Source organism: Chiloscyllium punctatum, chromosome 23 (genome assembly GCF_047496795.1).
Source record: "Chiloscyllium punctatum isolate Juve2018m chromosome 23, sChiPun1.3, whole genome shotgun sequence".
Taxonomy (NCBI): domain Eukaryota; kingdom Metazoa; phylum Chordata; class Chondrichthyes; order Orectolobiformes; family Hemiscylliidae; genus Chiloscyllium; species Chiloscyllium punctatum.
Window position 1 is genome coordinate 80312963 of NC_092761.1, and position 25200 is coordinate 80338162.

General features: G+C 42.0%; 1 long non-coding RNA gene across 1 annotated transcript; it reads right to left on the bottom strand.

The window, feature by feature from the left end:
- Positions 1–754: 754 nt before the first annotated feature.
- On the bottom strand, positions 755–20238 carry LOC140493996 (uncharacterized). Its single transcript, XR_011963826.1, has 3 exons — positions 20142–20238; positions 3164–3281; positions 755–895 (listed from the first exon to the last, which is right to left on the bottom strand). It is a non-coding gene; the product is annotated as an uncharacterized lncRNA (long non-coding RNA).
- Positions 20239–25200: the final 4962 nt, after the last annotated feature.

The window sequence follows — 25200 nt, forward strand, 5'->3', positions numbered from 1 at the left end:
ACCCGGATTCTCTTACTAACTAGTCTACCATGCAGAACCTTGTCGAATGCATTGGTAAAGTCCATATCAGCAACTTCTACCACTCTACCTTCATCAATCTCCTTATAACAAAAATATTTTCATGATTATCATTAGATTATTTTGTAATCCAAATGTTTTAATGAATTCAACTTTTGTCATCTGCCATGGTGAGTTTTGAATTGGAGTTCTCTGAACATTACCTGGGTTTCAGGATTATGAGTCCACCAACAATACCACTACAACATCACTTTCCCCTCCTGTGTAAGCCCCTTTGATTGGTATTAGAAGGCAGACTGGGAACAGCAAATACACCCAGGGAAGATGCTATCCCTATCTGGTGCCATCTGCATGCATCTCTGAGAACAAGATACACTGGGCTCTTTGGCCTTGGGAGGTAATCATAGCTGCTTCTTAGCTTTTTCTCAAACTATATCAATGAGGACACTGAAGACAAGATTTCTCACATAAAAGTCACTTGTGCTCTTCAGCCTGTCTACCTTATCCCATCAGGATGCCAACATGTCTTACCATTGCATAAAGAAGAAGCTCCCATTCTAAATCAGTGACTACGAGCAATTGTAAGTACTGGGACCCTGATAAAGAATGGCTCAAGACAAATCCTTATCATTCAACAAACTGACAGCATTACTGAATCTAGATTTCAATTCCAAATTTTATTGATTGAATTTAAATTCCAGCATCTGTTATGAAATTTGAACCCTTGTGCTCTGGATTGTTAGTCACATTATCATAAGAACATTGCCTCTCCTCTGTCCTCTCCTCATTGTGGATCCTGTTCCCTGGATTAGGTCAACAAGTAAGGATTTGTTCACCTAAGAATTAGACTGCGTGCTCTGGGTGACTTCATTATTTTCTACAATAGAATGAGAAAGAGCGTGTCTGTATCAATTATTAAGAATACCGATTCACATTGCATGCAGTGGTGCAGGTGAGCACATTCTATTTTCACCCAGTTAGAATGGGTGAAGTAATCTAAATGCTCAATTCATTAACAATTGGACAAGCAAGAAAAAAGGTTTTACAGTGGGCATGCAATTTGCGCCATGACTTTGAGAAGGGAACAAAAGCAAAATTATTAATGCTATGTTTGTCGCTGTCTCTATACACCTCCAGCAATCTAGGCACTGCAGTTTAACCATCTATATGGCATAAAGAATAGTTCATTAATTTCATGATGTACACAGTAAGATATCATTCATTTCAGCAACATAAGATCAGTAATTATAGCCATCAGCTGAAAATGTTTGGAGGCAAGATTCCCAGAGTGCAGCTACCTCTAGTCCAAACATATGATGTTTTCTGATAAAGGTTATCCAGGCAATGGCTTATAATTAAAAGAGCACTATCATCCAATAAGTAGACACAGGTCCCAACTTTGTAAACAGTTACTTGCACTGGTGATCTATATGATAATGACAGCTGAGAGGTAAGTATTGGATTTTAGATTGGGATCCAAAATCAGCCTTCCAGTCACATCAGCATTTGCCCTGACAGTCTTGCCTCATTAAAGGGCTTGACAGAGTGAAAAAGGTCACATTCCTTGCAGGCAATAGCCCTCAGGTAAGAACCGGGACTGGATGCATGCTAGGATGAGCTTATGGAGATGGGAGCCATTGTGACCCTCAGAACTGAAGGGAAAACCTTGATTCTCAGGTAAAGTAGGTTTTTTTACTATTTTTCTGAAAAATTCAGAATGGGGCAGTCCTGAGGATCCCATATCTCACCAGCAAACAGGAGCCAGATGCCACTGATTTCAGATGATTAGCAAAAGAAACAATAAAAATATGAATGATGCCTGTTTTCATACAATGGGTGGTTGGGATCTGGAATGCACTGCCTGAAAGTGTGGTGGATGCAAGTTTCATCAAGACATTCTTGAGGGAATTAGATTATTATTATTAGAAAAGCAAGAATGTCCCTGCACAGGATAGAAGGCATGTAAGCAAAGAACTCCTATGGAGAGCTGGAACAGACAGAATAGGCCGAATGGACTTCTCCTGTAGTGTAACCAATCTGATTCTGTTTTGCATGAGGCACCATGTTCCCAATTTATATATTTAAAGGGTCTGATGCATAAATATTGACACTCTAAAGGGTCACCTGCCTGAAACACCTAAATAAAAAGCTTCCCTTAAGTCCAACACTGTGCAAATCAGATGTAGGACATCCTGCTGTTTAATTGGCTACCTGGCGCCTGTTTTTCAGGTATGAAATGGATCTATCAGATCTTTGCCTCTCAGTGTCTCTCCCTCACCTGCCCTGAATTAACTGGTTCTTGCTAGGTATAGACCTACAGGCACTAGCAGCCGTTCAGTCTTACTCAAGTTACTGGTCTTGTAGCATTCACAAGTTTCAAAGAGCACTGAGTCCAGCCTTCTCCTCACCTCATGTCTGCTCACAAGCAGCAAGGAGGTCACTGGAGAACAGTCAAGAGAAGGAGCTTCTGCTGCCTTTCTTGCTCCATAGTCTAGTGGCTTTCAGTCCAGTTGTGTCATTCGAACCTCCAGCCTGACTGAACTTAACCTGTTTCAATGGATCAACAAAGTTAAAAATCACACAACACCAGGTTATAGTCCAACAGGTTTCCATCCAGATCATGGACACTCTGGTGTGAAGATGCATTCCCCCTTTGACAAAAGTACATCTGCAGTTTAAGTTGATTGCTTTGTGTAACCTCTCTGGGCATTAGGAGTCATAGAACATAGAGCATAGAAAAATACAGCGCAGTACAGGCCCTTTGGCCCTCGATGTTGCGCCAATCCAAGCCCACCTAACCTACACTAGCCCACTATCCTCCATATGCCTATCCAGTGCCCGTTTAAATGCCCATAAAGAGGGAGAGTCCACCACTGCTACTAGCAGGGCATTCCATGAACTCACGACTCGCTGAGTAAAGAATCTACCCCTAACATCTGTCCTTTATCTACCACCCCTTAATTTAAAGCTATGCCCCCTCGTAATAGCTGACTCCATACGTGGAGTCCAGGTGAGAGACCAAACAGAAACTGCTTCTGACTGTTTCTGGATAACGACTAATCAAATTACTCAGATAAGAACAAGTTAGTTAAAAACTGCAAAAATGTTGAGAGGTTTGAGAGGTTTATTTTCATGCAATTGCTACCTGGCTTCCTGATGCATCACAACTGTCACAATGGCATGTGAAATCCTCTGATGTATGCTGTATCCTCTATCCATGCCGCTATGAATTTGGCCTGTCACAATGCTATTCAGTGCAGAATCTGAAAATGAAAGTATTGGAAGAAAGGAGTTTAAATATAGCTCTAATACACCATTCATATCGAAAGGGCTGCTTTCAAAACAATTACTTTGCTTTATCTTTCAGATGCTAATCAACCTGCCGTGACTTTCCAGTGCTTTATTAGATTTCCAACGTTTGCAATTTTCTTTTGTATTTCAGCTTGAAAACTTTATACTCTAAAGTCAGCTTAAACACTCTTAGGGAAAAAGAGAAAGATTTACATTTATATGATGTTTTTCATGGCATCTCAAAGCATTTTATGGCCAATGAAAGTATTTTTGCAGTGTTGTCACTGTCATAATGTAAGAAACAGAGCAGCCAATCTATGGACAGCAAAATCCCACAAACTGCAACCTGGTAATGACCAATAAATCTGTTTTTATGATGTTGGTTGAAGCTTAAATATTGTCCATGATATTGAGGATAACTCCCATTGCTTTGCATCAGAAGTATACCGGGGATCTTTTACACACACTCTATTGGGCCTCAATTTAACATCTCATCGAGAAAGCAGCAGCCCAAAAGTGTATTGAATTGAATCATTTATTGTCACATGTATTCAATAGGAAATACAGTGAAAAGTATATCCTGTCACCATGCATTGGTGCCATTCTCATTAACTTAAAATATAAAAATAAAGAACCATAACTTAAAGACAGTTCAACTATTCCTTCTCCGCCACTACACACCCACTCCCAGGCTTCACCAGCCCACGCCACGTTGAAGCAAGAGTTCCAGGTTTCATAGGTCTCTGAAGATGCTGCCTTTCCCCACCCCAACAAAGTCGCCTTCCTACCAAAAGAGCCCTCTTTAGAAGGTAAGTATAAATGAAAACTAAAACAAACTGAGAAAAGAAGGCACAGGTCATTCTGTGCAACAAGTGTTTCATCAATGCAAAATAGCTGTAATGCAATTCACGAATGGGGGACACTATTTCTAAAGCCTGAACCTTTAAAGAGTGTGTTGGCTACAACACGATTGCATAGCCAGCATTTTAAGCGCTATTTTTATTACTCAACCTTCATATACTTGGGCTCACACAGGAACGCGACCACCACATGACTACCTATAGTATTCCCTCAGTAAGTGCTTTGGAACATTTTACTAAGTCAAGGGTGCTGTATATAAATGCCTGTTATTGTTGTCTAGCATCATACATTAGCAGAAGAGATTATAGTGTCAGGAAAGAAGACGCTAAATGTGTTTTGTAAAATTGTTATACTGTACGATAGTAAAAATAATCAGAGGTGTTACCAACTGTGCACTGACTGACACTTGTGCAGTCAATACTGAATGTTCTCAGAGACATCAGCAGTCTAAACTCCACTAAAATGCACTCTTGGGGCATATTGCAACATGTGAAAGAACTTCAACTTGAGAAACAAATCTAAACTAATTAAGGATACCACTTGCAAATGCATCGATGCTAATTTGTTACTTTCCGCATAACAAGGACTGTGCCTTTAGCAGTCTCAATGGATCAACAAAGTTAAAAATCATACAACACGAGGTTATAGTCCAACAGGTTTATAGATGATTTGGACTATAACCTGGTGTTGTATGATTTTTTAACTTTGTCCAGCCCAGTCCAAAATCGGCACCTCCGTATCAATGGGTCAATCGCATTGTTGGCTCAGATGACTCCAAAAAGATAAACTCATAACTTCTTTCCAGATGACAATTACCAGGTTTATTTCCTGTATCATGACCATATAAGAATTAGAATGTTGCAGTGACAGGTAACCAGGGTAAATTCTTACCAGAGGATGATAATCCACTTTAGGAACGGTCCAATAGACTTTCTGAAAGCATTAAACAAATCCCTTTGTGACACTTTTAAAGCTGCTCAGATTAGAATGATCCAATATAAATATCATCTTTTCAGTAAGTGGCAAAAACCATTTCTGGACAATTTTATAAAACATGTTTGCTTCTTTTTCTTGATACTATGATCCTGATTGAATTCATCGTCATATGAATACTGGCCACCTTCTGGTAATGCATAAAGCTAGACAATGGTAACAGGAAATTATATACAGCACTTTTGACTTTAGTGAAATGTCCTAAAGCACATTACAGGAGCATTAACAATCAAAATTGGCATTTAGCTACATGAAGAGATATTAGGATGTCACATTTGTCAAACACATGAATTTCAAGCAGCTTCTTAAATTAGGAGACAGAAGGAGAGGGAGTCATGGAAGGAATTCCACAGCTGAAAGCACAGGCACAGGAGCAATTCAAATCAAGGATGTTTGCGAATTTGGAATTAGAGGAACACAGATATTTCAGAGAGTTGTGGGACTGGAGGACATTACAGCGTTTGGGAGGAGTGAGGCCATGGAGGGATCTGAAAATAACGATAAGCATTTTAACTTCAAGACATTGCTTATCTGGTTGCCAGTGTAGGTCACTGAGCATTGGGGTGATGGATGAAGACTTGATGGGATTAGGACACAGGCAGCAGGTTTTTGAATGATCTCAAATTTACACAGCATGCAACATAGAAGGCCAGCCATTGGAAGCTTCAGCCAAGTCCAGTGTGGAGCTGAAATGGCATGGTCAAGGGTTTGTGCAGAAGATAAACAGAAGCAGGCGTAGCGTTGGATTATCATGGAAGTAGGTGTTCCAAGAGATGGTTAAAAATCACACAACACCAGGTTACAGTCCAACAGATTTATTTGGAAGCACTAGCTTTCGGAGCACTGCTCCTTCATCAGGTGGTTGTGGAGGTTAAGGTCCTTATGTTGTGTGATTTTTAACTTTGTCCACTCTAGTCCAACACCGGCACCTCCAAATCATTCCGAGAGATGGATTGAAAATGTGGTAAGAAGATCATCTTTGGAGGGAGATATGACACCCAGTTTGTAAGCAGCTATGGACAGTTGTGGGGGAGATAGCATTTATGCCAAACACCAAGCAAATCGCTACAAAACTTAACCCCATCTAAAACCCAGCTGAAGATCGATAGAAGTGTTCGTACTTATATATTACCCGATGTCCCAAAACAATTCACAGCCAATGAATTACCATTTGGAGCTTTGATTTGGAAATGCCAGTGTTGGACTGGGGTGTACAAAGTTAAAAATCACACAACACCAGGTTATAGTCCAACAGGTTTAATTGGAAGCACTAGCTTTTGGAGCGCTGCTTCTTCATCAGGGCACCTGATATAGGAGCAGCGCTCCGAAAGCTAGTGCTTCCAATAAATCTGTTGGACTATAGCATGGTGTTGTTTGGAGCTTGCTGTTTTTGATGACAAACACAGTAGACAATCAGTGCATAGCAAAAGAGCTGAAAAGACTAATTTAGCAAACCAATTACGGTCACGCAAGAAATATGGTGCCTTGAGAAGTCCTTATTTCTGATTACATCCTTTGGTCTGACATTGTTTAAAGGGCCTCATACCACGCTGACAAGGTTTGAACCTTAAGAGTCCTGATGCTGAGTTTTAAGTGCAACCAACTGAGACAAGCTAACATATTTATCTGCAGAGAGAAAAAAATTAAGTTATTTCACGGCTCTCATGACTTCAGGATGTTGAAATATGCCTGATAGCCTTTTTTTGACTAGTTACTTTAGTTATGCAAAAAAGCTCAACAACTAATTTGCGCACTGTGAGGGGCCATGACAGCAATTGAATAGGTGCCAGATAGTCTGGCTTTATTTTCCTGATGTTGGGTGATTCATATTGGCTCAAAGACCAAGGAAGCATTCCACTGCTCTTCATCAATATAATGCCATGAGATCTTCTAAACCCAGCTGAACAGTTAGACAGGACATCAGTTGAACATCTCAACCAAAGAACATTTTGGCAATCACCGTGACGCTGCACTCAACTAGCCACTTGGATGCTGTGCCCAAGTCACTGGAGTGAAACTTGAGCAAACTGATTGAAAGGTTCAAGTGCACTCACTAGCGGACACAATTAAGGTCACAACATATCAGACAGGTTTGAGATTCTGAGATTCAGGAAGGCAAGGCGTATTCGTTAACACTGTTGTCAGCACCCCGAACATGTCAGGAGTCAAACCTGAGAATGTTGTGGTTTTCATGACTCAGCACATTTAGCAAATTTCAATCATCTTGACCTCCAAAAACTTGTACCCACAATCCCAGACCACAAATGAATCATAAACACCTGATGCAAATGAACTAGCATCTGCCATGATGTCAATTATCATAATAACAACAAGTATTGTTTAAACAATAATATTTCAACTATTGTAAATCAGAGAAACATATTTCAACATTACAGGACCATTTAGATATTTACACCCAATTATTTGCAGCTGGAAGTTACTTAGACGTGGTGTACGTTATTGTATATTAGCTTTCCTGAATAAAGATAACACGGAAAGGAAAGACTAAGGTTGAAATGATCTCTGTTGCTTTGTAGCTCAGTTTTACAATGACTTGTATTTACATAGCATTTGACATAACTTCAGCACATCCCAAAATACTATTTTAGAGCAATTAACTGGTCATGCCAGTGCTGAAGTGGGGTGGACAAAGTTAAGAATCCCACAACACTAGGTTATAGTCCAACCGGTTTATTTGGAAGCACTAGCTTTTGGAGCACTGCTCCTTAACCTCCACAACCACCTAAGGAAGGAGCAGTGCTCTGAAAGCTAGTGCTTCCAAATAAACCTATTGGACTACAACCTGGTGTTGTGTGATTTTTAACTTAGAGCAGTTAAATACGTTTCTATTAAGTGTAATTATTGTTGTAAATTAAGACCACCTATTGTGCACTGTGGCAATTGGATTTAACATTTTACTTATTTGCAATTGATGATTGTGGGATAAATATTGTCCAAACATTGAGGCAAATGCTCTACTCTTCCTTCAACGTTCCATAATATCCTTTACATCTACTTGGGAGGTTAGACTGGACCTTGGTCTAACATCTCATCCAGACGATAGAATTTTTAGCAGTGTGGTATTCTCTCTGTATTGCATAGGAAGTGGCAATCTAGATTTTGCATTTAGGTTTCTGGAATAGATCTTAACTCTGCAATCTTCTAATGTAGAGATGGGCATGATATATGATCTGATAACCTTGGTAACCTTAAGGTCTGGGTGCTGGCCCCATTATTCAGGCAAGAGTCTTGACGAAGTATTGTCAGGTTATTCAACCTGAAAGTATGTCACAGGTCTTGTCCCCACATCCATTTAGAGTCACTTTTTAGCCAAAAGGAGTGCAATTACTCATTAATATTTACTGCACTAATTCAAGAACTCCAGGCTCATGGAGTCCAATTATTGCCTCAGTAAACTCACAATGAACTTCCAATGGAATATTTCTTAGTCTGTGTAAATTATCTACTGAACAGTTGCATCACTGAGTTCTGGGAAACATGGTTGAATTGTAAACCCCTCTGATTCTGTTCCCAATCTCTTCTCTGCTGCCTTTATTTGTTGAGAACTTCAATTATTTTGAAGTCTACTTTTCAAATGCACTTCCTACCCCTCCATCATATTTATGTATGTATTTTATTAGTGGTATGTCAGACACTTTTCCCTTGATTTTTCCCTTCCTCTTTCTGTTGAACTACAAAAACTTTGCTCTATATAATCCTTTGCTCAACTTCTTTGACTTAAAATCAAGACCTTTGACACCATCTGCTTGTTTGATTCATTCAACCTTACCCAAGAACAATGGATAATATGGAACTCAGAACATAAACAGATTGGCCACGATCTGATTGAATGATGGAGCAGGCTTGAAGGGCTGAATGGCCTACTTCTGCACTTGTGTGTTGGTATAACAATGGAGCTACTTCTCTTTATCCTTCTTTCTATAACTACCCACTTTAAAAACCCAAGCTAACATTAACTCTACATCTGAATGCCACACGTTTTATCTGCTATTATTTTCAACATCATTGACCTCCTGCAATTGGCAGTGTTTGGCCCTTCAATCACATTTCTCAATAATATAAAGAAAGCTTTCTCAGCAAGCTTTAGTCTATAAATAACTCTATTCCTGAGCAGTATCAACCCACTCAAGAATATACATTTATTCTGCCCATGAGATTACTTTCATGCATATCTGTGCACTCAATATAAGAAACATCAGCATTTAGCATTACTGAACAAGTACCTATCTGTTAACCATCACATACTCCATAAACATTTGCACAACTTGGTAAATTACAAAACGTTCCATATGCAAATCATAGGAAATATCTCTTTTAAATATGTATTTTATAAACATGCATCAATAACTATTGTCTTTAAAAAAATTAAAACAATCCATCAGTATGTGAGGGTAACGCATTGCTCTACAGACCCTACAGTGAGAGGCACACTGTCTCTATTATCTGAGTCTTTCTTAGACGGGTTAATTCTCCCATGGATAATGCCATAACAGATGCAGGAAGACGTTGGTGGGATTAGAATAATTCTCTTTAAAGATCATAAATTCCCTAGGGCTGTTGTCTGATGGTCTGCTCTTAATTCTCATTTTCAGATATCAAGCTAACTAATAATTCCTTGCCAGAGTCATCACTTCTTCAGACGGAAGCGTTCCAATCATGAAACTGGGAGCTTACTTTGCAAAATAAAAGACTGTTTTACAAAATGAAGACGGTGGTTTACCAACGCATTATGCTAATGTCAAAGCTGTCAAATTCTAAGGGCCGACTAAAGTAGAGTCTAATTTGACTTTGATAAGTCTCAATGATTGGAGGAAGGTATACAATGGGCATCCCCAGGGCCTGATACTAGTACCATTGATTTTGTTGATATATTTAATGATTTTGGATGTGCAGGGCACAATGTCAAAATTTGCAGATGTCACGAAACTTTGAAGACTTGTCATTTGTGAGGAGATCATAAAACCATAATGCCCCTAATAGTCAGAGGGAAATTGAGAAACAAATTTGTAAGGCGATCTCAGCTATCTGGAAGAATAATAAGGTGGTTATGGTAGAGGATTTTAACTTTCCAAACATAGACTAGGACTGTCATAGTGTCATAGAGTTTAGATGGAGAGAATTTGTTAAGTGTGTACAAGACAATTTTCTGATTCAGTATGTGGATGTACCTACTAGAGAAGATGATAAGACAGGGGTAGGTGACTGAGGTCTGTTTGGGGCCAGCGACCATAATTCCATTAGATTTAAAATAGTGATGAAAAAGGATAGGCAAGATCTAAAAGTTGAAGTTCTAAATTGGATAAAGGCCAATTTTGATGGTATTAGGAAAGCTGATTGGGGGAGACGTTCACAGGTAAAGGGATGGCTGGAAAATGAGAAGCCTTCAGAAATGAGATAACAATAATCCAGAGAAAGTATATTCCTGTTAGGGGGAAAGGAAAGGCTGGTAGGTATAGGGAATTCTGGATGACTAAAGAAATTGAGGGTTTGGTAAAGAAAAAGAAGGAAGCATATGTAAGGAATAGACAGGATAGATCGAGTGAATCCTTAGAAGAGTAGAAGTAGAAGAATATTTAAGAGGGAAATCAGGAGGAGCGAAAAGGGGACATGAGATAACTTTGGCAAATAGAATTAAGGAGAATCAAAAAATCTTTACAAATATATTAAGGACAAAAGGGTGACTAGGGAGAGAATAGGGCCCCTCAAAGATCAGCAAGGCGGCCTTTGTGTGGAGCCGCAGAAAATGGGGGAGATACTCAACAAGTATTTTGCATCAATATTTACTGTGGAAAAGGATATGGAAGATATAGACCTTAGGGAAATAGATGGTGACATCTTGCAAAATGTCCATATTACAGAGGACGAAGTGCTGGATGACTTGACAGGTAAAGGTGGATAAATCCCCAGGACCTGATCAGGTGTACCCTAGAGGTGATTGCTGTGATCGATAGTCACAGGTGATGTGCTGGAAGACTGGAGGTTGGCTAACGTGGTGCCACTGTACAAGAAGGGTGATAAGGACAAGCCAGGGAACTATAGACCAGTGAGCCTGACATCGGTGGTGGGCAAGTTGTTGGAGGGAATCCTGAGGGAATGTACATGTATTTGGAAAAGCAAGGACTGATTAGGGATAGTCAACATGGCTTTGTGAGTGGGAAATCATGTCTCACAAACTTGATTGAGTCTTTTGAGGAAGTAACAAAGAGGATTGATGAGAGCAGAGCAATAGATGTGATTTATATGGACTTTAGTGAGCCGTTCGACAAGGTTCCCCATGGGTGACTGGTTAGCAAGGTTAGATCTCACGGAATACAGGGAGAACGAGCCATTTGGATACAGAACTTGCTCAAAGGTCGAAGACAGAGAGTGGTGGTGGAGGGTTGTTTTTCAGACTGGAGGCCTGTGACCAGTGGAGTGCCACAAGGATCGGTGCTGGGTCCACTACTTTTTGTCATTTACATAAATGATTTGGATGCGAGCATAAGAGGTACAGTTAGTAAGTTTGCAGATGATACCAAAATTGGAGGTGTAGTGGACAGTGAAGAGAGTTACCTCAGATTACAACAGGATCTTGACCAGATGGGCCAATGGCAGAGAAGTGGCAGATGGAGTTTAATTCAGATAAAGTGAGGTGCTGCATTTTGGGAAAACAAATCTTAGCAGGACTTATACACTTAATGGTAAGGTCCTAGGGAGTGTTGCTGAACAAAGAGACCTTGGAGAGCAGGTTCATAGCTCCTTGAAAGTGGAGTCGCAGGTAGATAGAATAGTGAAGAAGGCATTTGGTATGCTTTCCTTTATTGGTCAGAGAATTGAGTACAGGAGTTGGGAGGTCATGTTGCGGCTGTACAGGACATTGGTTAGGCCACTATTGGAATATTGTGTGCAATTCTGATCGCCTTCCTATCGGAAAGATGTTGTGAAACTTGAAAGGATTCAGAACAGATTTACAAGGATGTTGCCAGGGTTGGAGGATCTGAGCTACAGGGAGAGGCTGAACAGGCTGGGGCTGTTTTCCCTGGAGCGTTGGAGGCTAAGGGGTGACCTTATAGAGGTTTACAAAATTATGAGGGGCATGGATAGGATAAATAAGCAAAGTCTTTTCCCTGGGGTTGGGGAGTTCAGAACTAGAGGGCATTGGTTTAGGGTGAGAGGGGAAAGATATAAAAGAGGCCTAAGGCGCAACTTTTTCACCCAGAGGGTGGTACGCGTATGAAATGAGCTGCCAGAGGAAGTGGTGGAGGCTGGTACAATTGCAACATTAAAGAGACATTTGGATGGGTATATGAATAGGAAGGGTTTGGAGGGATATGGGCCGGGTGCTGGCAGGTGGGACTAGATTGGGTCTGATTCCTGGTTGGCATGGACGTGTTAGACCAAAGGGTCCGTTTCCACGCTGTATATCTCTATGACTCTATGACTCTGTGCAGGAACAGAAAAAAGGCCAACAATCCACTAAGTCTCCTTCAACATTCAATGAAACCACAATTGATCTGTTGATATAATAAAGAGAAAAGGGATACATTCCTAGAAGACATGAATGGTTATGGAGCTTAACCTTGTAATTTAAGACCATCTTATGTGGCAAATGATATTTAAATGCAGAGAAATGTGGAATGATACAATTTGAACCATAGAATTGCTACAGAGTGTAAGCAGGCCATTAGGCCCATTAAGTCCGGACACCCCTCCAAACAGCATCCCAGCCTAGACCCACACTAACCCCCACCCTATCCCTGTAACCCTGCATTTCCCATAGCTAATCCACCTGACCTGCTCATCTTTGGACAATGGGAGGAAACCAGAGCACACAGAGGAAACCTATACAAATGCAGCGAGAATGTACAAACTCCATACAGACAGTCACCCAACTGTGGAATCAAACTTGGGTCCCTAGTGCTGTGTGGCAGCAGTGCTAACCACTGGTAGAAAGAATGAGGGAAAACATTATAAATTAGAGGGACAATTCCTGGTGGAATATATGTACAAATAGTTAAAGGTGGCAGGGCACATTGAAAAGGAGTCAGTGAGGCATACATGAGGATAGGCCTTCTAAATTGAGGCGTCATATACAAAACAAAGGATGTTGGGATGAATCTTTTAAAAAACTCGGTTCATAGGAACACAGGAATAGGAATCGGCCTGTTCAACTCTTCAGGCCTGTTCTGAGAATGTGGAGGAAGTAGATTCAAAAGTGACTTTCAAAAGGGCATTAGAGAAACCATTTGGAAGGAAATAAGTTGCAGAATGATTGGGAAAGGCTGGGAATGTGGGATTAGCTGAACTGCCCAGCATCAACTAGACAGCAATGAATAATCTGTGCTGAAACCTCCATGATTCAATAAGACAACGTTAGTGTACTGAGATATTTCACTCTAAAAATCCTGTCATGATGAGATGTTTAAACTGTAAAATAAAATAGCTCCATTTTTGACTTTTAAATAACATCAACGAGGAGAACCAAATTGAGGAGAAAAGACACATCATCCACAAATTTTTAATAAAATCCTTTCTTTCTATGCAAATTGAGCAATAAAATATCCCTTTTATACATTTGTCTCTTTGTACAAGTGTTCTTTCGATGTATGAATCACCTGAATTGGATAATCTATTGTGAAGTTATGGCCTTATAAAGGTCACTATTTGTCATGAATATCTGGATCAGTTAGTTCACTACACTTGCGGTAAGGAGGATTTCATTAACCAAGGTACCAAAAATCAATTTTTAATTAAAAAATCCTAAGAAATAAATATACAGAGCTGGTTTCAAATTTACTGTTTGAAGAAAAAGGTCACATTCTGTAATTTGAAGACTGTGAGCAAACTAATGTGAGAGCTATGTCTCCCTGGCAAAATGAAATGAAATAAGACAAGGCATTTCAGCCATCATCCTGAAGAGAAATTTAGTGGATGGAAATATGTGTAATGACTGCAACAAGGGGGATAAGTATCAGAATCCTCAGCAGTCTCATGGATTCAAAATGTGTTGCAATATAAATCGCAAAAGCAGTTTCTATTTATAAAGCAACATTTAATAGAGTAAGACATCCCAACATGTTACACAGGAGCATCATCAAACAAAGCCTGGCCCTGAGTCCCATAAGAAGACATTAGGTCAAAAGTTTGATCAAGGAGACAGGGTTTGAAGAGTGTTTCAGGAGAGAAGAGAGAGCTACAGAAATCCACGGAGGATTTTTAAAAATGGGATTCAATCACTGAATGTGTTAGTTCGAACATTATTTGTTGTAGATCTTTAATAGACTTTGAGGTGGTGTGCGTGTGTGTGAACAAATATGCACATACATCTGTGTGTATGCATGTACGTGCATATGTGATGAGTGTGCATGTGCGTATGTATATATGATTGAGTATGTTGTGTATGTGTGAGCTAGTGTACATGTGTGTGAATGAGAGTGTGTGCATGTTGGTGAATTGGTAGTGCTTGCAGGTAATGAGTATGTATATATGTTTGTGTGTGAGTGTGAGTGTGCATGTGTGTGTGTGTGTGTGCATGTGATTGAGCATTCACGTGTGTTTGTGTCTGTGTGTGTGAGTGAGTGTGTATGTGATTGAGTATTCACGTGTGTTTGTGTGTGTGAGAGTGTGTATGTATGTGAGTGAGTGCATGTGTTCTGACCCAGCAACAGTAATAGAACAGCAAATATGGCTGCAGGTCAGGATGGTGCAAGGCTTGGAGGGGAACTTGCAAGTCATGGTTTTGCCACCTGCTTCCCCCATTCTTCTGGGTGGTAGAGACTGCAGGTTCACAAAGTGCTGTCAAAGGAAGCGAAATTCCAGAGCATATCCACCATAGATGAGACACTGAAAACATGGAATACACAAAAGGCCAAATGAAAGGAGCATGGAGATCTCAAAGGGTTCATAAAGTCATAGAGTCATAGAGATGTACAGCATGGAAACAGACCCTTCGGTCCAACTCATCCATGTCGATCAGATATCCCAACCCAATCTAGTCCCACTAACCAGCACCCTGCCCATATCCCTCCACACCCTTCCAATTCATATACCCATCCAAATGCATCTTAAATGTTGCAATTGTACCAGTCTCTACCACTTCCTCTGGCAGCTCACTCCATACATGTACCACCCTCTGTGTGAAGAAGTTCCCCCTTAGGTCTACTTTATATCTTTCCCGTCTCACCCTAAACCTATGCCCTCTAGTTCTGGACTCCCCGACCCCAGGGACAGACTTTGTCTATGTATCCTGTGGGAAAAGATTTTCTAATCCACGATAGGCCCATAAAATCAAATTGGCCAAATTGTACCAGGACACCCAGAATTCCTGAGCAGCTCACAAGCTGGGTCAGACAACACACAGACAATGAAATTCACTTTAAGGTCCCACGTACATGGCAGAGATCTCAAAGCCCTAAGGGCTGTTTCACAACACAGCAATACCAAAGCCACATAAAGAGGAGGTCAGACAGAGATGCACCACAGGACAATGGAAGCACGTCACCACTTCAGAAAAGACTTTAACACCTACCTGTGAAGATGAATGGAACCATGACATTGTCAGGATATTGCATTGTGTGAAAGAACAGGACATTCATCCATTAAACTGCTTTCCAATTAAGATCCTTGCAACTAAATTACTCCATTTCCAGAAATATTGTAGTTTCCCATTTCTTAATCAGTGTCATTGATTAAGAAATGGGCATTACTATAAAACTGGTCTCATCCTCAGCTTTGGGAGGAGAAATCTGATCTATCTGTGCAGGCTGTCAGTTCTGTGTCAGCCTGGGTCAATTTCTCCTCCAGCGATATCGCTTGCAATAAACTGTTTGTCAATTTCACTTCGAGTTGTGTTTTGTGATCTCAAATGTATTGAGCAAATTTCTCCGACAATCCTATCCATGCCCCTCATAATTGTGTAAACCTCTATAAGGTCACCCCTCAACCACCGACGCTCCAGGGAAAGTAGCCTCAGCCTGTTCAGCCTCTCCCTATAGCTCAAATCCTCCAACCCTGGCAACATCTTTGTAAATCTTTTCTGAACCCTTTCAAGTTTCATAACATTTTTCCGATAGGAAGGAGACCAGAATTGCATGCAATATTCCAACAGTGGCCTAACCAATGTCCTGTACAGCCGCAACATGACATCCCAACTCCTGTACTCAATACTCTCACCAATAAAACAAAGCATACCAAACACCTTTTTCACTATCCTATCTACCTGCGACTCCACTTTCAAGGAGCTATGAACCTGCACTCCAAGGTCTCTTTGTTCAGCAACACTCCATAGGACTTTACCATTAAGTGCATAGGTCCTGCTAAGATTTGCTTTCCCAAAATGCAGCACCTCACATTTATCTGAATTAAACTCCATCTGCCACTTCTCTGACCATTGGCCCATCTAGTCAAGATCCTGTTGTAATCTGAGATAACTTTCTTCGCTGTCCACTACACCTCCAATTTTGGTATCATCTGCAAACTTGCTAACTGTATCTCCTATACTCACATCCAAATCATTTATGTAAATGACAAAAAGTAGTGGACCCAGCACCGATCCTTGTGGCACTCCACTGGTCACAGGCCTCCAGTCTGAAAAACAACCCTCCACCACCACCCTCTGTCTTCGACCTTTGAGCGAGTTCTCAAATGGCTAGTTCTCCCTGTATTGCGTGAGATCTAACCTTGCTAACCAGTCTCCCATGGGGAACCTTGTCAAACGCCTTACTGAACCATATAGATTACGTCTACTGCTCTGCCCTCATCAATCCTCTTTGTTACTTCCTCAAAAAACTCAATCAAGTTTGTGAGACATGATTTCCCACTCACAAAGCTATGTTGACTATCCCTAATCAGTCCTTGCCTTTCCAAAGACATGTACATCCTGTCCCTCAGGATTCCCTCCAATAACTTGCCCACCACTGATGTCAGGCTCACTGGTCTATAGTTCCCTGGCTTGTCCTTACCACCCTTCTTAAACAGTTGCACCACGTTAGCCAACCTCCAGTCTTCCAGCACCTCATCTCTGACTATCAATGATACAAATATCTCAGCAAGACCCCCAGCAATCACTTCTCTGTCTTCCCACAGAGTTCTAGGGTACACCTGATCAGGTCCTGGGAATTTATCAACCTTTATGCGTTTCAAGACATCCAGCACTTACTCTTCTGTAATATGGACATTTTGCAAGATGTCACCATGTATTTCCCCACATTCTATATCTTCCATATCCTTTTTCACAGTAAATACTGATGCAAAATATTTGTTGAGTTTCTCCCCACAAAGGCTGCCTTGCTGATCTTTGAGGGGCCCTATTCTCTCTCTAGTCACCCTTTTGTCCTCAAAGTATTTGTAAAAACCCTTTGGATTCTCCTTAATTCTATTTGCCAAAGTTATCTCATGTCCCCTTTTTGCCCTCCTGATTTCCATCTTAAGTATACTCCTACTGCCTTTATACTCTTCTAAGGATTCACTCGATCTATCCTGTCTATACCTTACATATGCTTCCTTCTTTTTCTTAACCAAACCCTCAATTTCTTTAGTCCTCCAGCATTCCCTATACCTACCAGCCTTTCCTTTCACCCTAACAGGAATATACTTTCTCAGTATTCTCATTATCTCATTCCTGAAGGCTTCCCATTTTCCAACTGTCCCTTTACCTGCGGACAGCTGCCCCCATCAGCTTTTGGACGTTCTTGCCTAATAGCGTCAAAATTGGCCTTTCTCCAATTTAGAACTTCAGCTTTTAGATCTGGTCTATCCTTTTCCTTCACTATTTTAAACCTAATGGAATTTTAGTCGCTGGCCCCAAAGTGCTCCCCCACAGACACCTGAGAATGCTACAAAGATAGGATGGGATAGGAAGAATCATGAGCTGAATTGAAAACCAAGCTGAGAGTTTTAAAATTCCACTAAAGACAAAACATGTCAACACATTAAGTGGAAGATTCAGCAATGTAAAATCTGATGAACAGTGAAATATGGAGAATACAAGGTCCCAGATGAGGAGGTAGAAAAGATGAAACCTGAGGAGAGTAAATTTGTGATAGAAGTGAAAAAACATGGATTATAGAAAGACAAAATCTTTCCATAAAGTATTCACAACATTAATCATGATTTGGAGGTGCCAGTGTTGGACTGGGGTGGACAAAGTTAAAAATCACACAACACCAGGTTATAGTCCAACAGGTTTATTCGGAAGCACTACCTTTCGGAGCACTGCTTCTTCCTCAGGTGGTTGTGGAGTAGGACCATAAGACTCATGATTCTTCTGATGTCTTATGATTCTGCTCCATAACCACATGATGAAGAAGCAGCACTCTGAAAGGTAGTGCTTCCAAATGAACCTGCTGGCCTATAAGCTGGTAGTTGTGTGATTTTTAACTTTGATAATGTTAGTGATACTTTCAGTAACCCTTGTCTGCTGTTTGCCCTGTATGGTGATATCAAAATGTGGCTTTCAGTCAATATTGACCTGGCATAACTTAAATTTGTTACATCTTTCCCTCTTGGTGAGAAAGCAACAATATTGACCCTACTTCTCTCTCAAGCATAACATGTCCGTCAATGCCAGCAGTTTATTTAATGTGGATTTCTGTTTAGCCTTCCAAGTTTGCCTGTCACAATAATTTTATATCCTGACCTCTGGTGCTCTTCAAATCTCTCCAAGAATGATCATTTGCCTCAGGCATAGGTTGTTACTAAATCCCTGCAGATAGATTCCATTCTGTTAATGAAGGTAGGAAAGTAAGTTACTACATTAGCGTGCAAATGCATCTTAAAATAAAAAGCTTAAACTGTCACCAACAATAACAGAATGAAGATGGTATAGGATCAAAAGAAATTGTATCATAAATAGACTGTTCAAAGTTTTTTCCACCATTCAATAAGATCATGACTGATCCAATAGTTCTCATGCCTTTTCCCCATGACACCTGATGAAGGGCTTTTGCCCGAAACGTCGATTTCGCTGCTCGTTGGATGCTGCCTGAACTGCTGTGCTCTTCCAGCACCACTAATCCAGTACCTGATACCATTATTCATCAAGAACCTATCTGTTCCAGCCTTAAATAAAGACAAGGATTCTGCCCCACAGCGCTCTGTAACAAGGAGTTCCCAAAGACTCACAACCCTCTGACAGAAGAAATCTTTCCCCATCTCAGTCTTAAATTGTCACTCCTTTGTACTGAAACTATTCCCACTGACCCTAGACTATCCCATGAGAGGAAACATCCTCACAGCATTTACCCTGTCAAATCCGTTAAAAATCCTGTATGTCCCAATGAGATCAACCCTCATTCAACTAAACTCCAGAGTAGAGTCCCAAACTGTTTAGCCTTTGTTCATTAGACAATCCCTCCATACCAGGTATCATTGTGGTACACTACAGGATAAACTGGAACGTGTGCAAGCATGGCCATTGATGAACTTAGATCGAGATTTCAACCAGAATTACTTCCGTGAATACAATGCTGTCTAAACCCTTCAAAAACAGGACTGTGAATGAGGGTATGAAGTCACCAACGCTGAAAATGTGTTGCTAGAAAAGCGCAGCAGGGCAGGCAGCATCCAAGGAGCAGGAGAATCGACGTTTCGGGCATGAGCCCTTCTTCAGGAATCTGATTCCTGAAGAAGGGCTGATGCCTGAAACGTCGATTCTCCTGTTCCTTGGATGCTGCCTGCCCTGCTGCGCTTTTCTAGCAACACATTTTCAGCTCTGATCTCCAGCATCTGCAATCCTCACTTTGTCCTATGAAGACACCAAACCTACCGTTGTGGTGATTGATGTCAGGCCACTACTTGTACATCAGGAATATCCTGTACTTTTGGCTGTGATTGTCTTTTTGCAGAATGTTCAGAATATAGTGCAAATGAAGGAATACCTGATTCCGTACTGCATTTGTCTGTGTCCCACTGAGTAATTCTTGAAAGTCAGTCAAGATTTAACACTCTTTAAACATACATGGTGAAACTTTTACCCTTACCTGCATCCACTTCATCCTTTTGTCAGATTTGGAAAGCACATTGACAGTAAGGTAGGACCTAATCGCAAAATGTAGGGGTCCCAGGACTTTAGCCCAGTGACAGTGAAGGAATAGCAAAATAATTCCAAGTCAAGATGGTGAGTAACTTAGAAGGGAGCTTGCATTCAGCAGTGTTCCCACCTACTTCCCTTGCCCTTTGAATCGGTCGAGGTTGTGGGTTTGAAAGGATTTCGCAAGTTGCTGCAATGTGTCTTGTAGATGATACGCACTGTTACCATTGTGCACCACTGGGTTAAAGGAATGAGTTTTTACAGTGATGGAGAGGCTGCTGATCAAGATAGCCACTTTGTCTTGGGTGATGCTGAATCCCTCAAGAGTGTTGTGGGAACTTCCGCCCTGAGGTGGCTGAACAGGTGACCTCATTATAAAACAAATCTCGGTTAGAAATGTCAGATCAACTACAGGTGTGCAATAAGTACACTTTAGTAATGTTTTGTTCACATTCAACATTAAACTACCGGCTTTACCGGCTTTACCACCCACCACCCCCCCCCGCCTGCCCCAACACATAATCATTGGATTGAGACAAAGACCCAAAGATAACAATTTTGCTTGTTGTGAATTTGTCTCCTGATATTTTTTTTACCCTGGATAATTGTTAACAATAGAAATTTCTTTAAAATTCCTGTTGTGCTGCACCTGTTCCCTCACTGACTGTGTGTCAGGCAGGTGTGACATTCCACTGTTCGGAATAAATATTCAGATTACAATGCAAACAATAACATGCATTAACACCATCTGGAGCACAGCTTGCATCATTCTAAATATAGGCTTGTGTGGGTGAAGGGGTTAAACAATAGCAAAGTCACCATGGAAACAGACATCGTCACTGAAGAGATATCATTTGAAACTACTGTACTTATGCCAGTGCTTTTTACATTTATGGTTTTGGAATTTGTAATAATTATGTTCTTTAATTTGTATACGGGAGCTAAATCCTGTTATAACTTAAAGAGTTGCCAGAGGTTGGATGTTCCAACTACAAATGAAAAAAAACATTTGTAGTTAGGCTACAAAAACAGAAGTTGATCTGATGAAACGGCACTGGACTCAAAACATTAACTCTGCTTTCTTCTCACAGATACTGCCAGACCTGCTGGGTGTCTCCAACAATTTCTGGTTTTGTTTCAGATCTCCAGCACTATTAGTTCCTTGGTCTATTTTAGTAGTTTTGTCATTCAGTCTGAGAAATCTGTTATAGTTTGATCACCAGGATATGCCATGTTAAAGTGCACAGTCTAGATGGTCTCCGTAAAGGGTCTGTCGCCTATATCACAGGCTATAATTTAAGTCTGACCCACTTGGCTTGAACCAATCACCCTGATGTCAGCCACAGCTCAGTTACTTCAACTTCCACGCCAGAGGCGAAAAGTGTGGCACTGGAAAAAAAAACAGCAGGTCAGGCGGCATCCGAGGAGCAGGAGAGTCGACGTTTCGGGCAGAAGCCTTTCATCAGGAACCTGTCCCACTCCAGAGGCCTGAGTGTACAGTGCTGAAGGAGTGATGCAAGTGAGGCCTCCTCTCTCTGATGAATCCCATGACATGACGTCCACAAAGCTACCCCTCATGTCTTAGTGAATATCATCGAGCCATAGAGCTTTTACAAGACAGAAAAAGTCCCTTTAGCCCATTGTGTCTGCGTTGGTCATCAAGCGCATATCAATTCAAATTTGATTATCCAGTACTTGGCCCCTAGCCTTGTAGATTATGGCTGATCAAGTGCTCATCTAAATATTTCATAAATATTTTCAAGGTTCCAGTCTCTACCACCCTTTCAGGCAGTGAATTCCAGATTCATGTCACCCTCTGGGTGAAAACTGTTTTCCTCAAATTGTCACTGAACCTTCTGCTTCTAACTTTCAATCTATACTCCACTAAAGAGAAAGGTTTCTCCCTACCTACCTTGTCAATGGTCCTCATAAATTTGCATACCTCAATTGGGTCCTCCCTCAGCCTTCTCTACTCTCATGAAAACCAAGGCGAGCAAACCTACACCCAAAACAACCCCTGCCTAGTCTCTCCAACTCTCAACCACCATTAACAAAGCATATTATTTGATCCTTATCAACTTGCTACTTTGTGACAAAACTAGAAATCACTGGAAAAGCTCAGCAGGTCTGGCTGTATGTGTGAAGAGAAATCAAAGTTAACATGTTGGGTCCAGTAACCCTTCCTCTTCTGCACACACTAATTAGAAACTGCATTTCTCACATTACACTAGAAAAGTACTTCATTACCTGTGAAATACTTTGTGCCAAGTGATGGTCATTAGAGGTGCTACATAAATGCAAGTTTTTCTTTGTTTGCTGGAGAGCTAGTTGCCTCCCTTGTGGATTTTAACTTTGCGTCACATCTTCTCTCTGACAGGCTCCAATCAAAGCTGAAGCAGCTCGGTGGTGGTTGGGCCTTGCAGCCCCACCTGACATACCAGCCTCACCCCTTTGGGAGGTGAAGCTGTGGAAAGTGCACTGACCTTAGAGCTGGATAGACTCAGCATGTCAGGAGCATCTACACACAAACATCTTTAGGATGGCCCAACCAAACCACCAAGGTCAACAGGCCCCATTGTAGGACAGGCCCCATTGTAGGACAGGCCTCATTGTAGGACAGGCTCTTCAGGACAGGCCCCAATGTAGGACAGGCCCCATTGTAGGACTGGCCCCATTGTAGTACAGACCTGATTTTGGACAGGCCCCATTGTAGGACAGACTCCATTGTAGTACAGACCCCATTGTAGGACAGACCCCATTGTAGAACAGGCCTCATTGTAAGACATGCTCCATTTCAGGACTGGCCCCATTGTAGTACAGGCCCCATTGTAGGACTGGCCCCATTGTAGTACAGACCCCATTTTGGACAGGCCCCATTGTAGGACAGGCTCCATTTCAGGACAGGCCCCATTGTAGGACAGGCCCCATTGTAGGACAGGCCGCATTGTAGAACAGGCCTCATTGTAGGACAGGCCCCATTGTAGGACGGGCCCCTTTTCAGGACAGGCCCCTTTGTAGGACAGACCCCATTATAGGACGGACTTCATTGTAGGACTGCCTCCATTGTAGAACAGGCCCCATTGCAGGACAGGCCTCATTGTGGAATAGGCTCCATTTCAGGACAGGCCCCATTGTAGGACAGCTCAATTGTAGGACAGTCCCCATTGTAGGTCAGGCTGCATTGTAGATCAGGCCCCATTGTAGGACAGGCCCCATTGTAGGACAGGCTGCATTGTAGATCAGGCCCCATTGTAGGACAGGCCCCATTGTAGGCCAGGTCCCACTGTAGAAAAGGCCCCATTTCTAGGACAGGTTCCATTTGTAGGACAGGCCCCATTGTAGGTCTGGCCCCATTGTAGTACAGACCCCATTGTAGGACAGGCTTCATTTAGAACAGGCCCCATTGTAGCACAGGCTCCATTGTAGGTCAGGCTGCATTGTAGGACAAGCCCTATGTAGGACAGGCCCCTTTGTAGGACAGGCTTCATTGTAGAACAACGTACATTGTAGGACAGGCCCCATTGTAGAAAAGGTCTCACTGTAGGACAGGCCCCATTGTAGGACAGGCCCCATTTGTAGGACAGACCCCATTGTAGAAAAGGACCAACTGTAGGACAGGCTCCATTGTAGTGTTTAGATTAGTGTTGGAAAAGCACAGCAGGTCAGACAGCATCCAAGGAGCAGGGAAATGGGCTGATGGAGGGCTTTTGCCCGATACATTGATTTTCCTGCTCCTTGGATGCTTCCTGACTTGCTGTGCTTTTCCAGCACCACTCTAATCTAAACTCTGGTTTCCAGCATCTGCAGTCTAAAATTCTGCCTAGGCTCTACTGTCAGACAGACCCCATTGTCAGACAAGCCCTATTATAGGACAGGCCCCATTGTAGAACGGGGCCATTGTAGGACAGATCCCATTCTAGGACAAGCTCCATTGATTCCACGCCCCCATACAACCCACCCTCCCATCCTGGCACCTTCCCCTGCCACCACAGGAACTGCAAAACCTGCGCCCACACCTCCTCCCTCACCTCCATCCAAGGCCCTAAAAGAGCCTTCCACATCCATCAAAGTTTTACCTGTGCTCCACTAATATTATTTATTGTATCCGTTGCTACCGATGCAGTCTCCTCTACATTGGGGAGACTGGACACCTCCTAGCAGAGCGCTATAGGGAACATCTCCGGGACACCCGCACCAATCAACCACACCGCCCTGTTGAGGACATGGAGGTCCTAGGCCTCCTTCATCACCGCTTCCTCACCACCAGACGCCTGGAGGAAGAACGCCTCATCTTCCGCCTCGGAACACGTCAACCCCAGGGCATGAATGTGGACTTCAACAGTTTCCTCATTTCCCCTTCCCCCACCTCACCCCAGTTCCAAACTTCCAGCTCAGCACTGTCCCTATGACTTGTCCTACCTGCCTATCTTCTTTTCCACCCTCCCCCCGCCCCCGACCTATCACCTTCATCCCCTCCCCCACTCACCTATTGTACTCTATGCTACTGTCTCCCCACCCCCACCCTCCTCTCACTTATCTCTCCATGCTTCAGGCTCTCTGCCTGTATTCCTGATGAAGGGCTTTTGCCCGAAACGTCAATTTTACTGCTCCTCGGATGCTGCCTGAACTGCTGTGCTCTTCCAGCACCACTAATCCAGAATCCATTGATTTCAAGGCCAGTGCTGAGACATGGTGGGAGGGAAAGAAGAAGAAAAGGCATTGAGTGCACAAAGGTGGTACATTTAATTGTAACTACATGACCATCATTGTAAATGAGTGCTTGCTTTACACCATCAGCTGTATAAGTGAATGTCTTGAACTACAAGAACGAGAGAACAGTATCCAGCCACCCTTACAGCTCTATGATGTTTTATGGGTCACGCTATGGAGTGAGCAGTTCCATATCCAAGTGCATTTTTGGCAAGGTATAGGTTTGGTGGGTAATAGGGAAGGCAAGTGGAATATTGGCCTTCATTTCAAAGGGAATGGAATATATTAGTGGGGAAGAT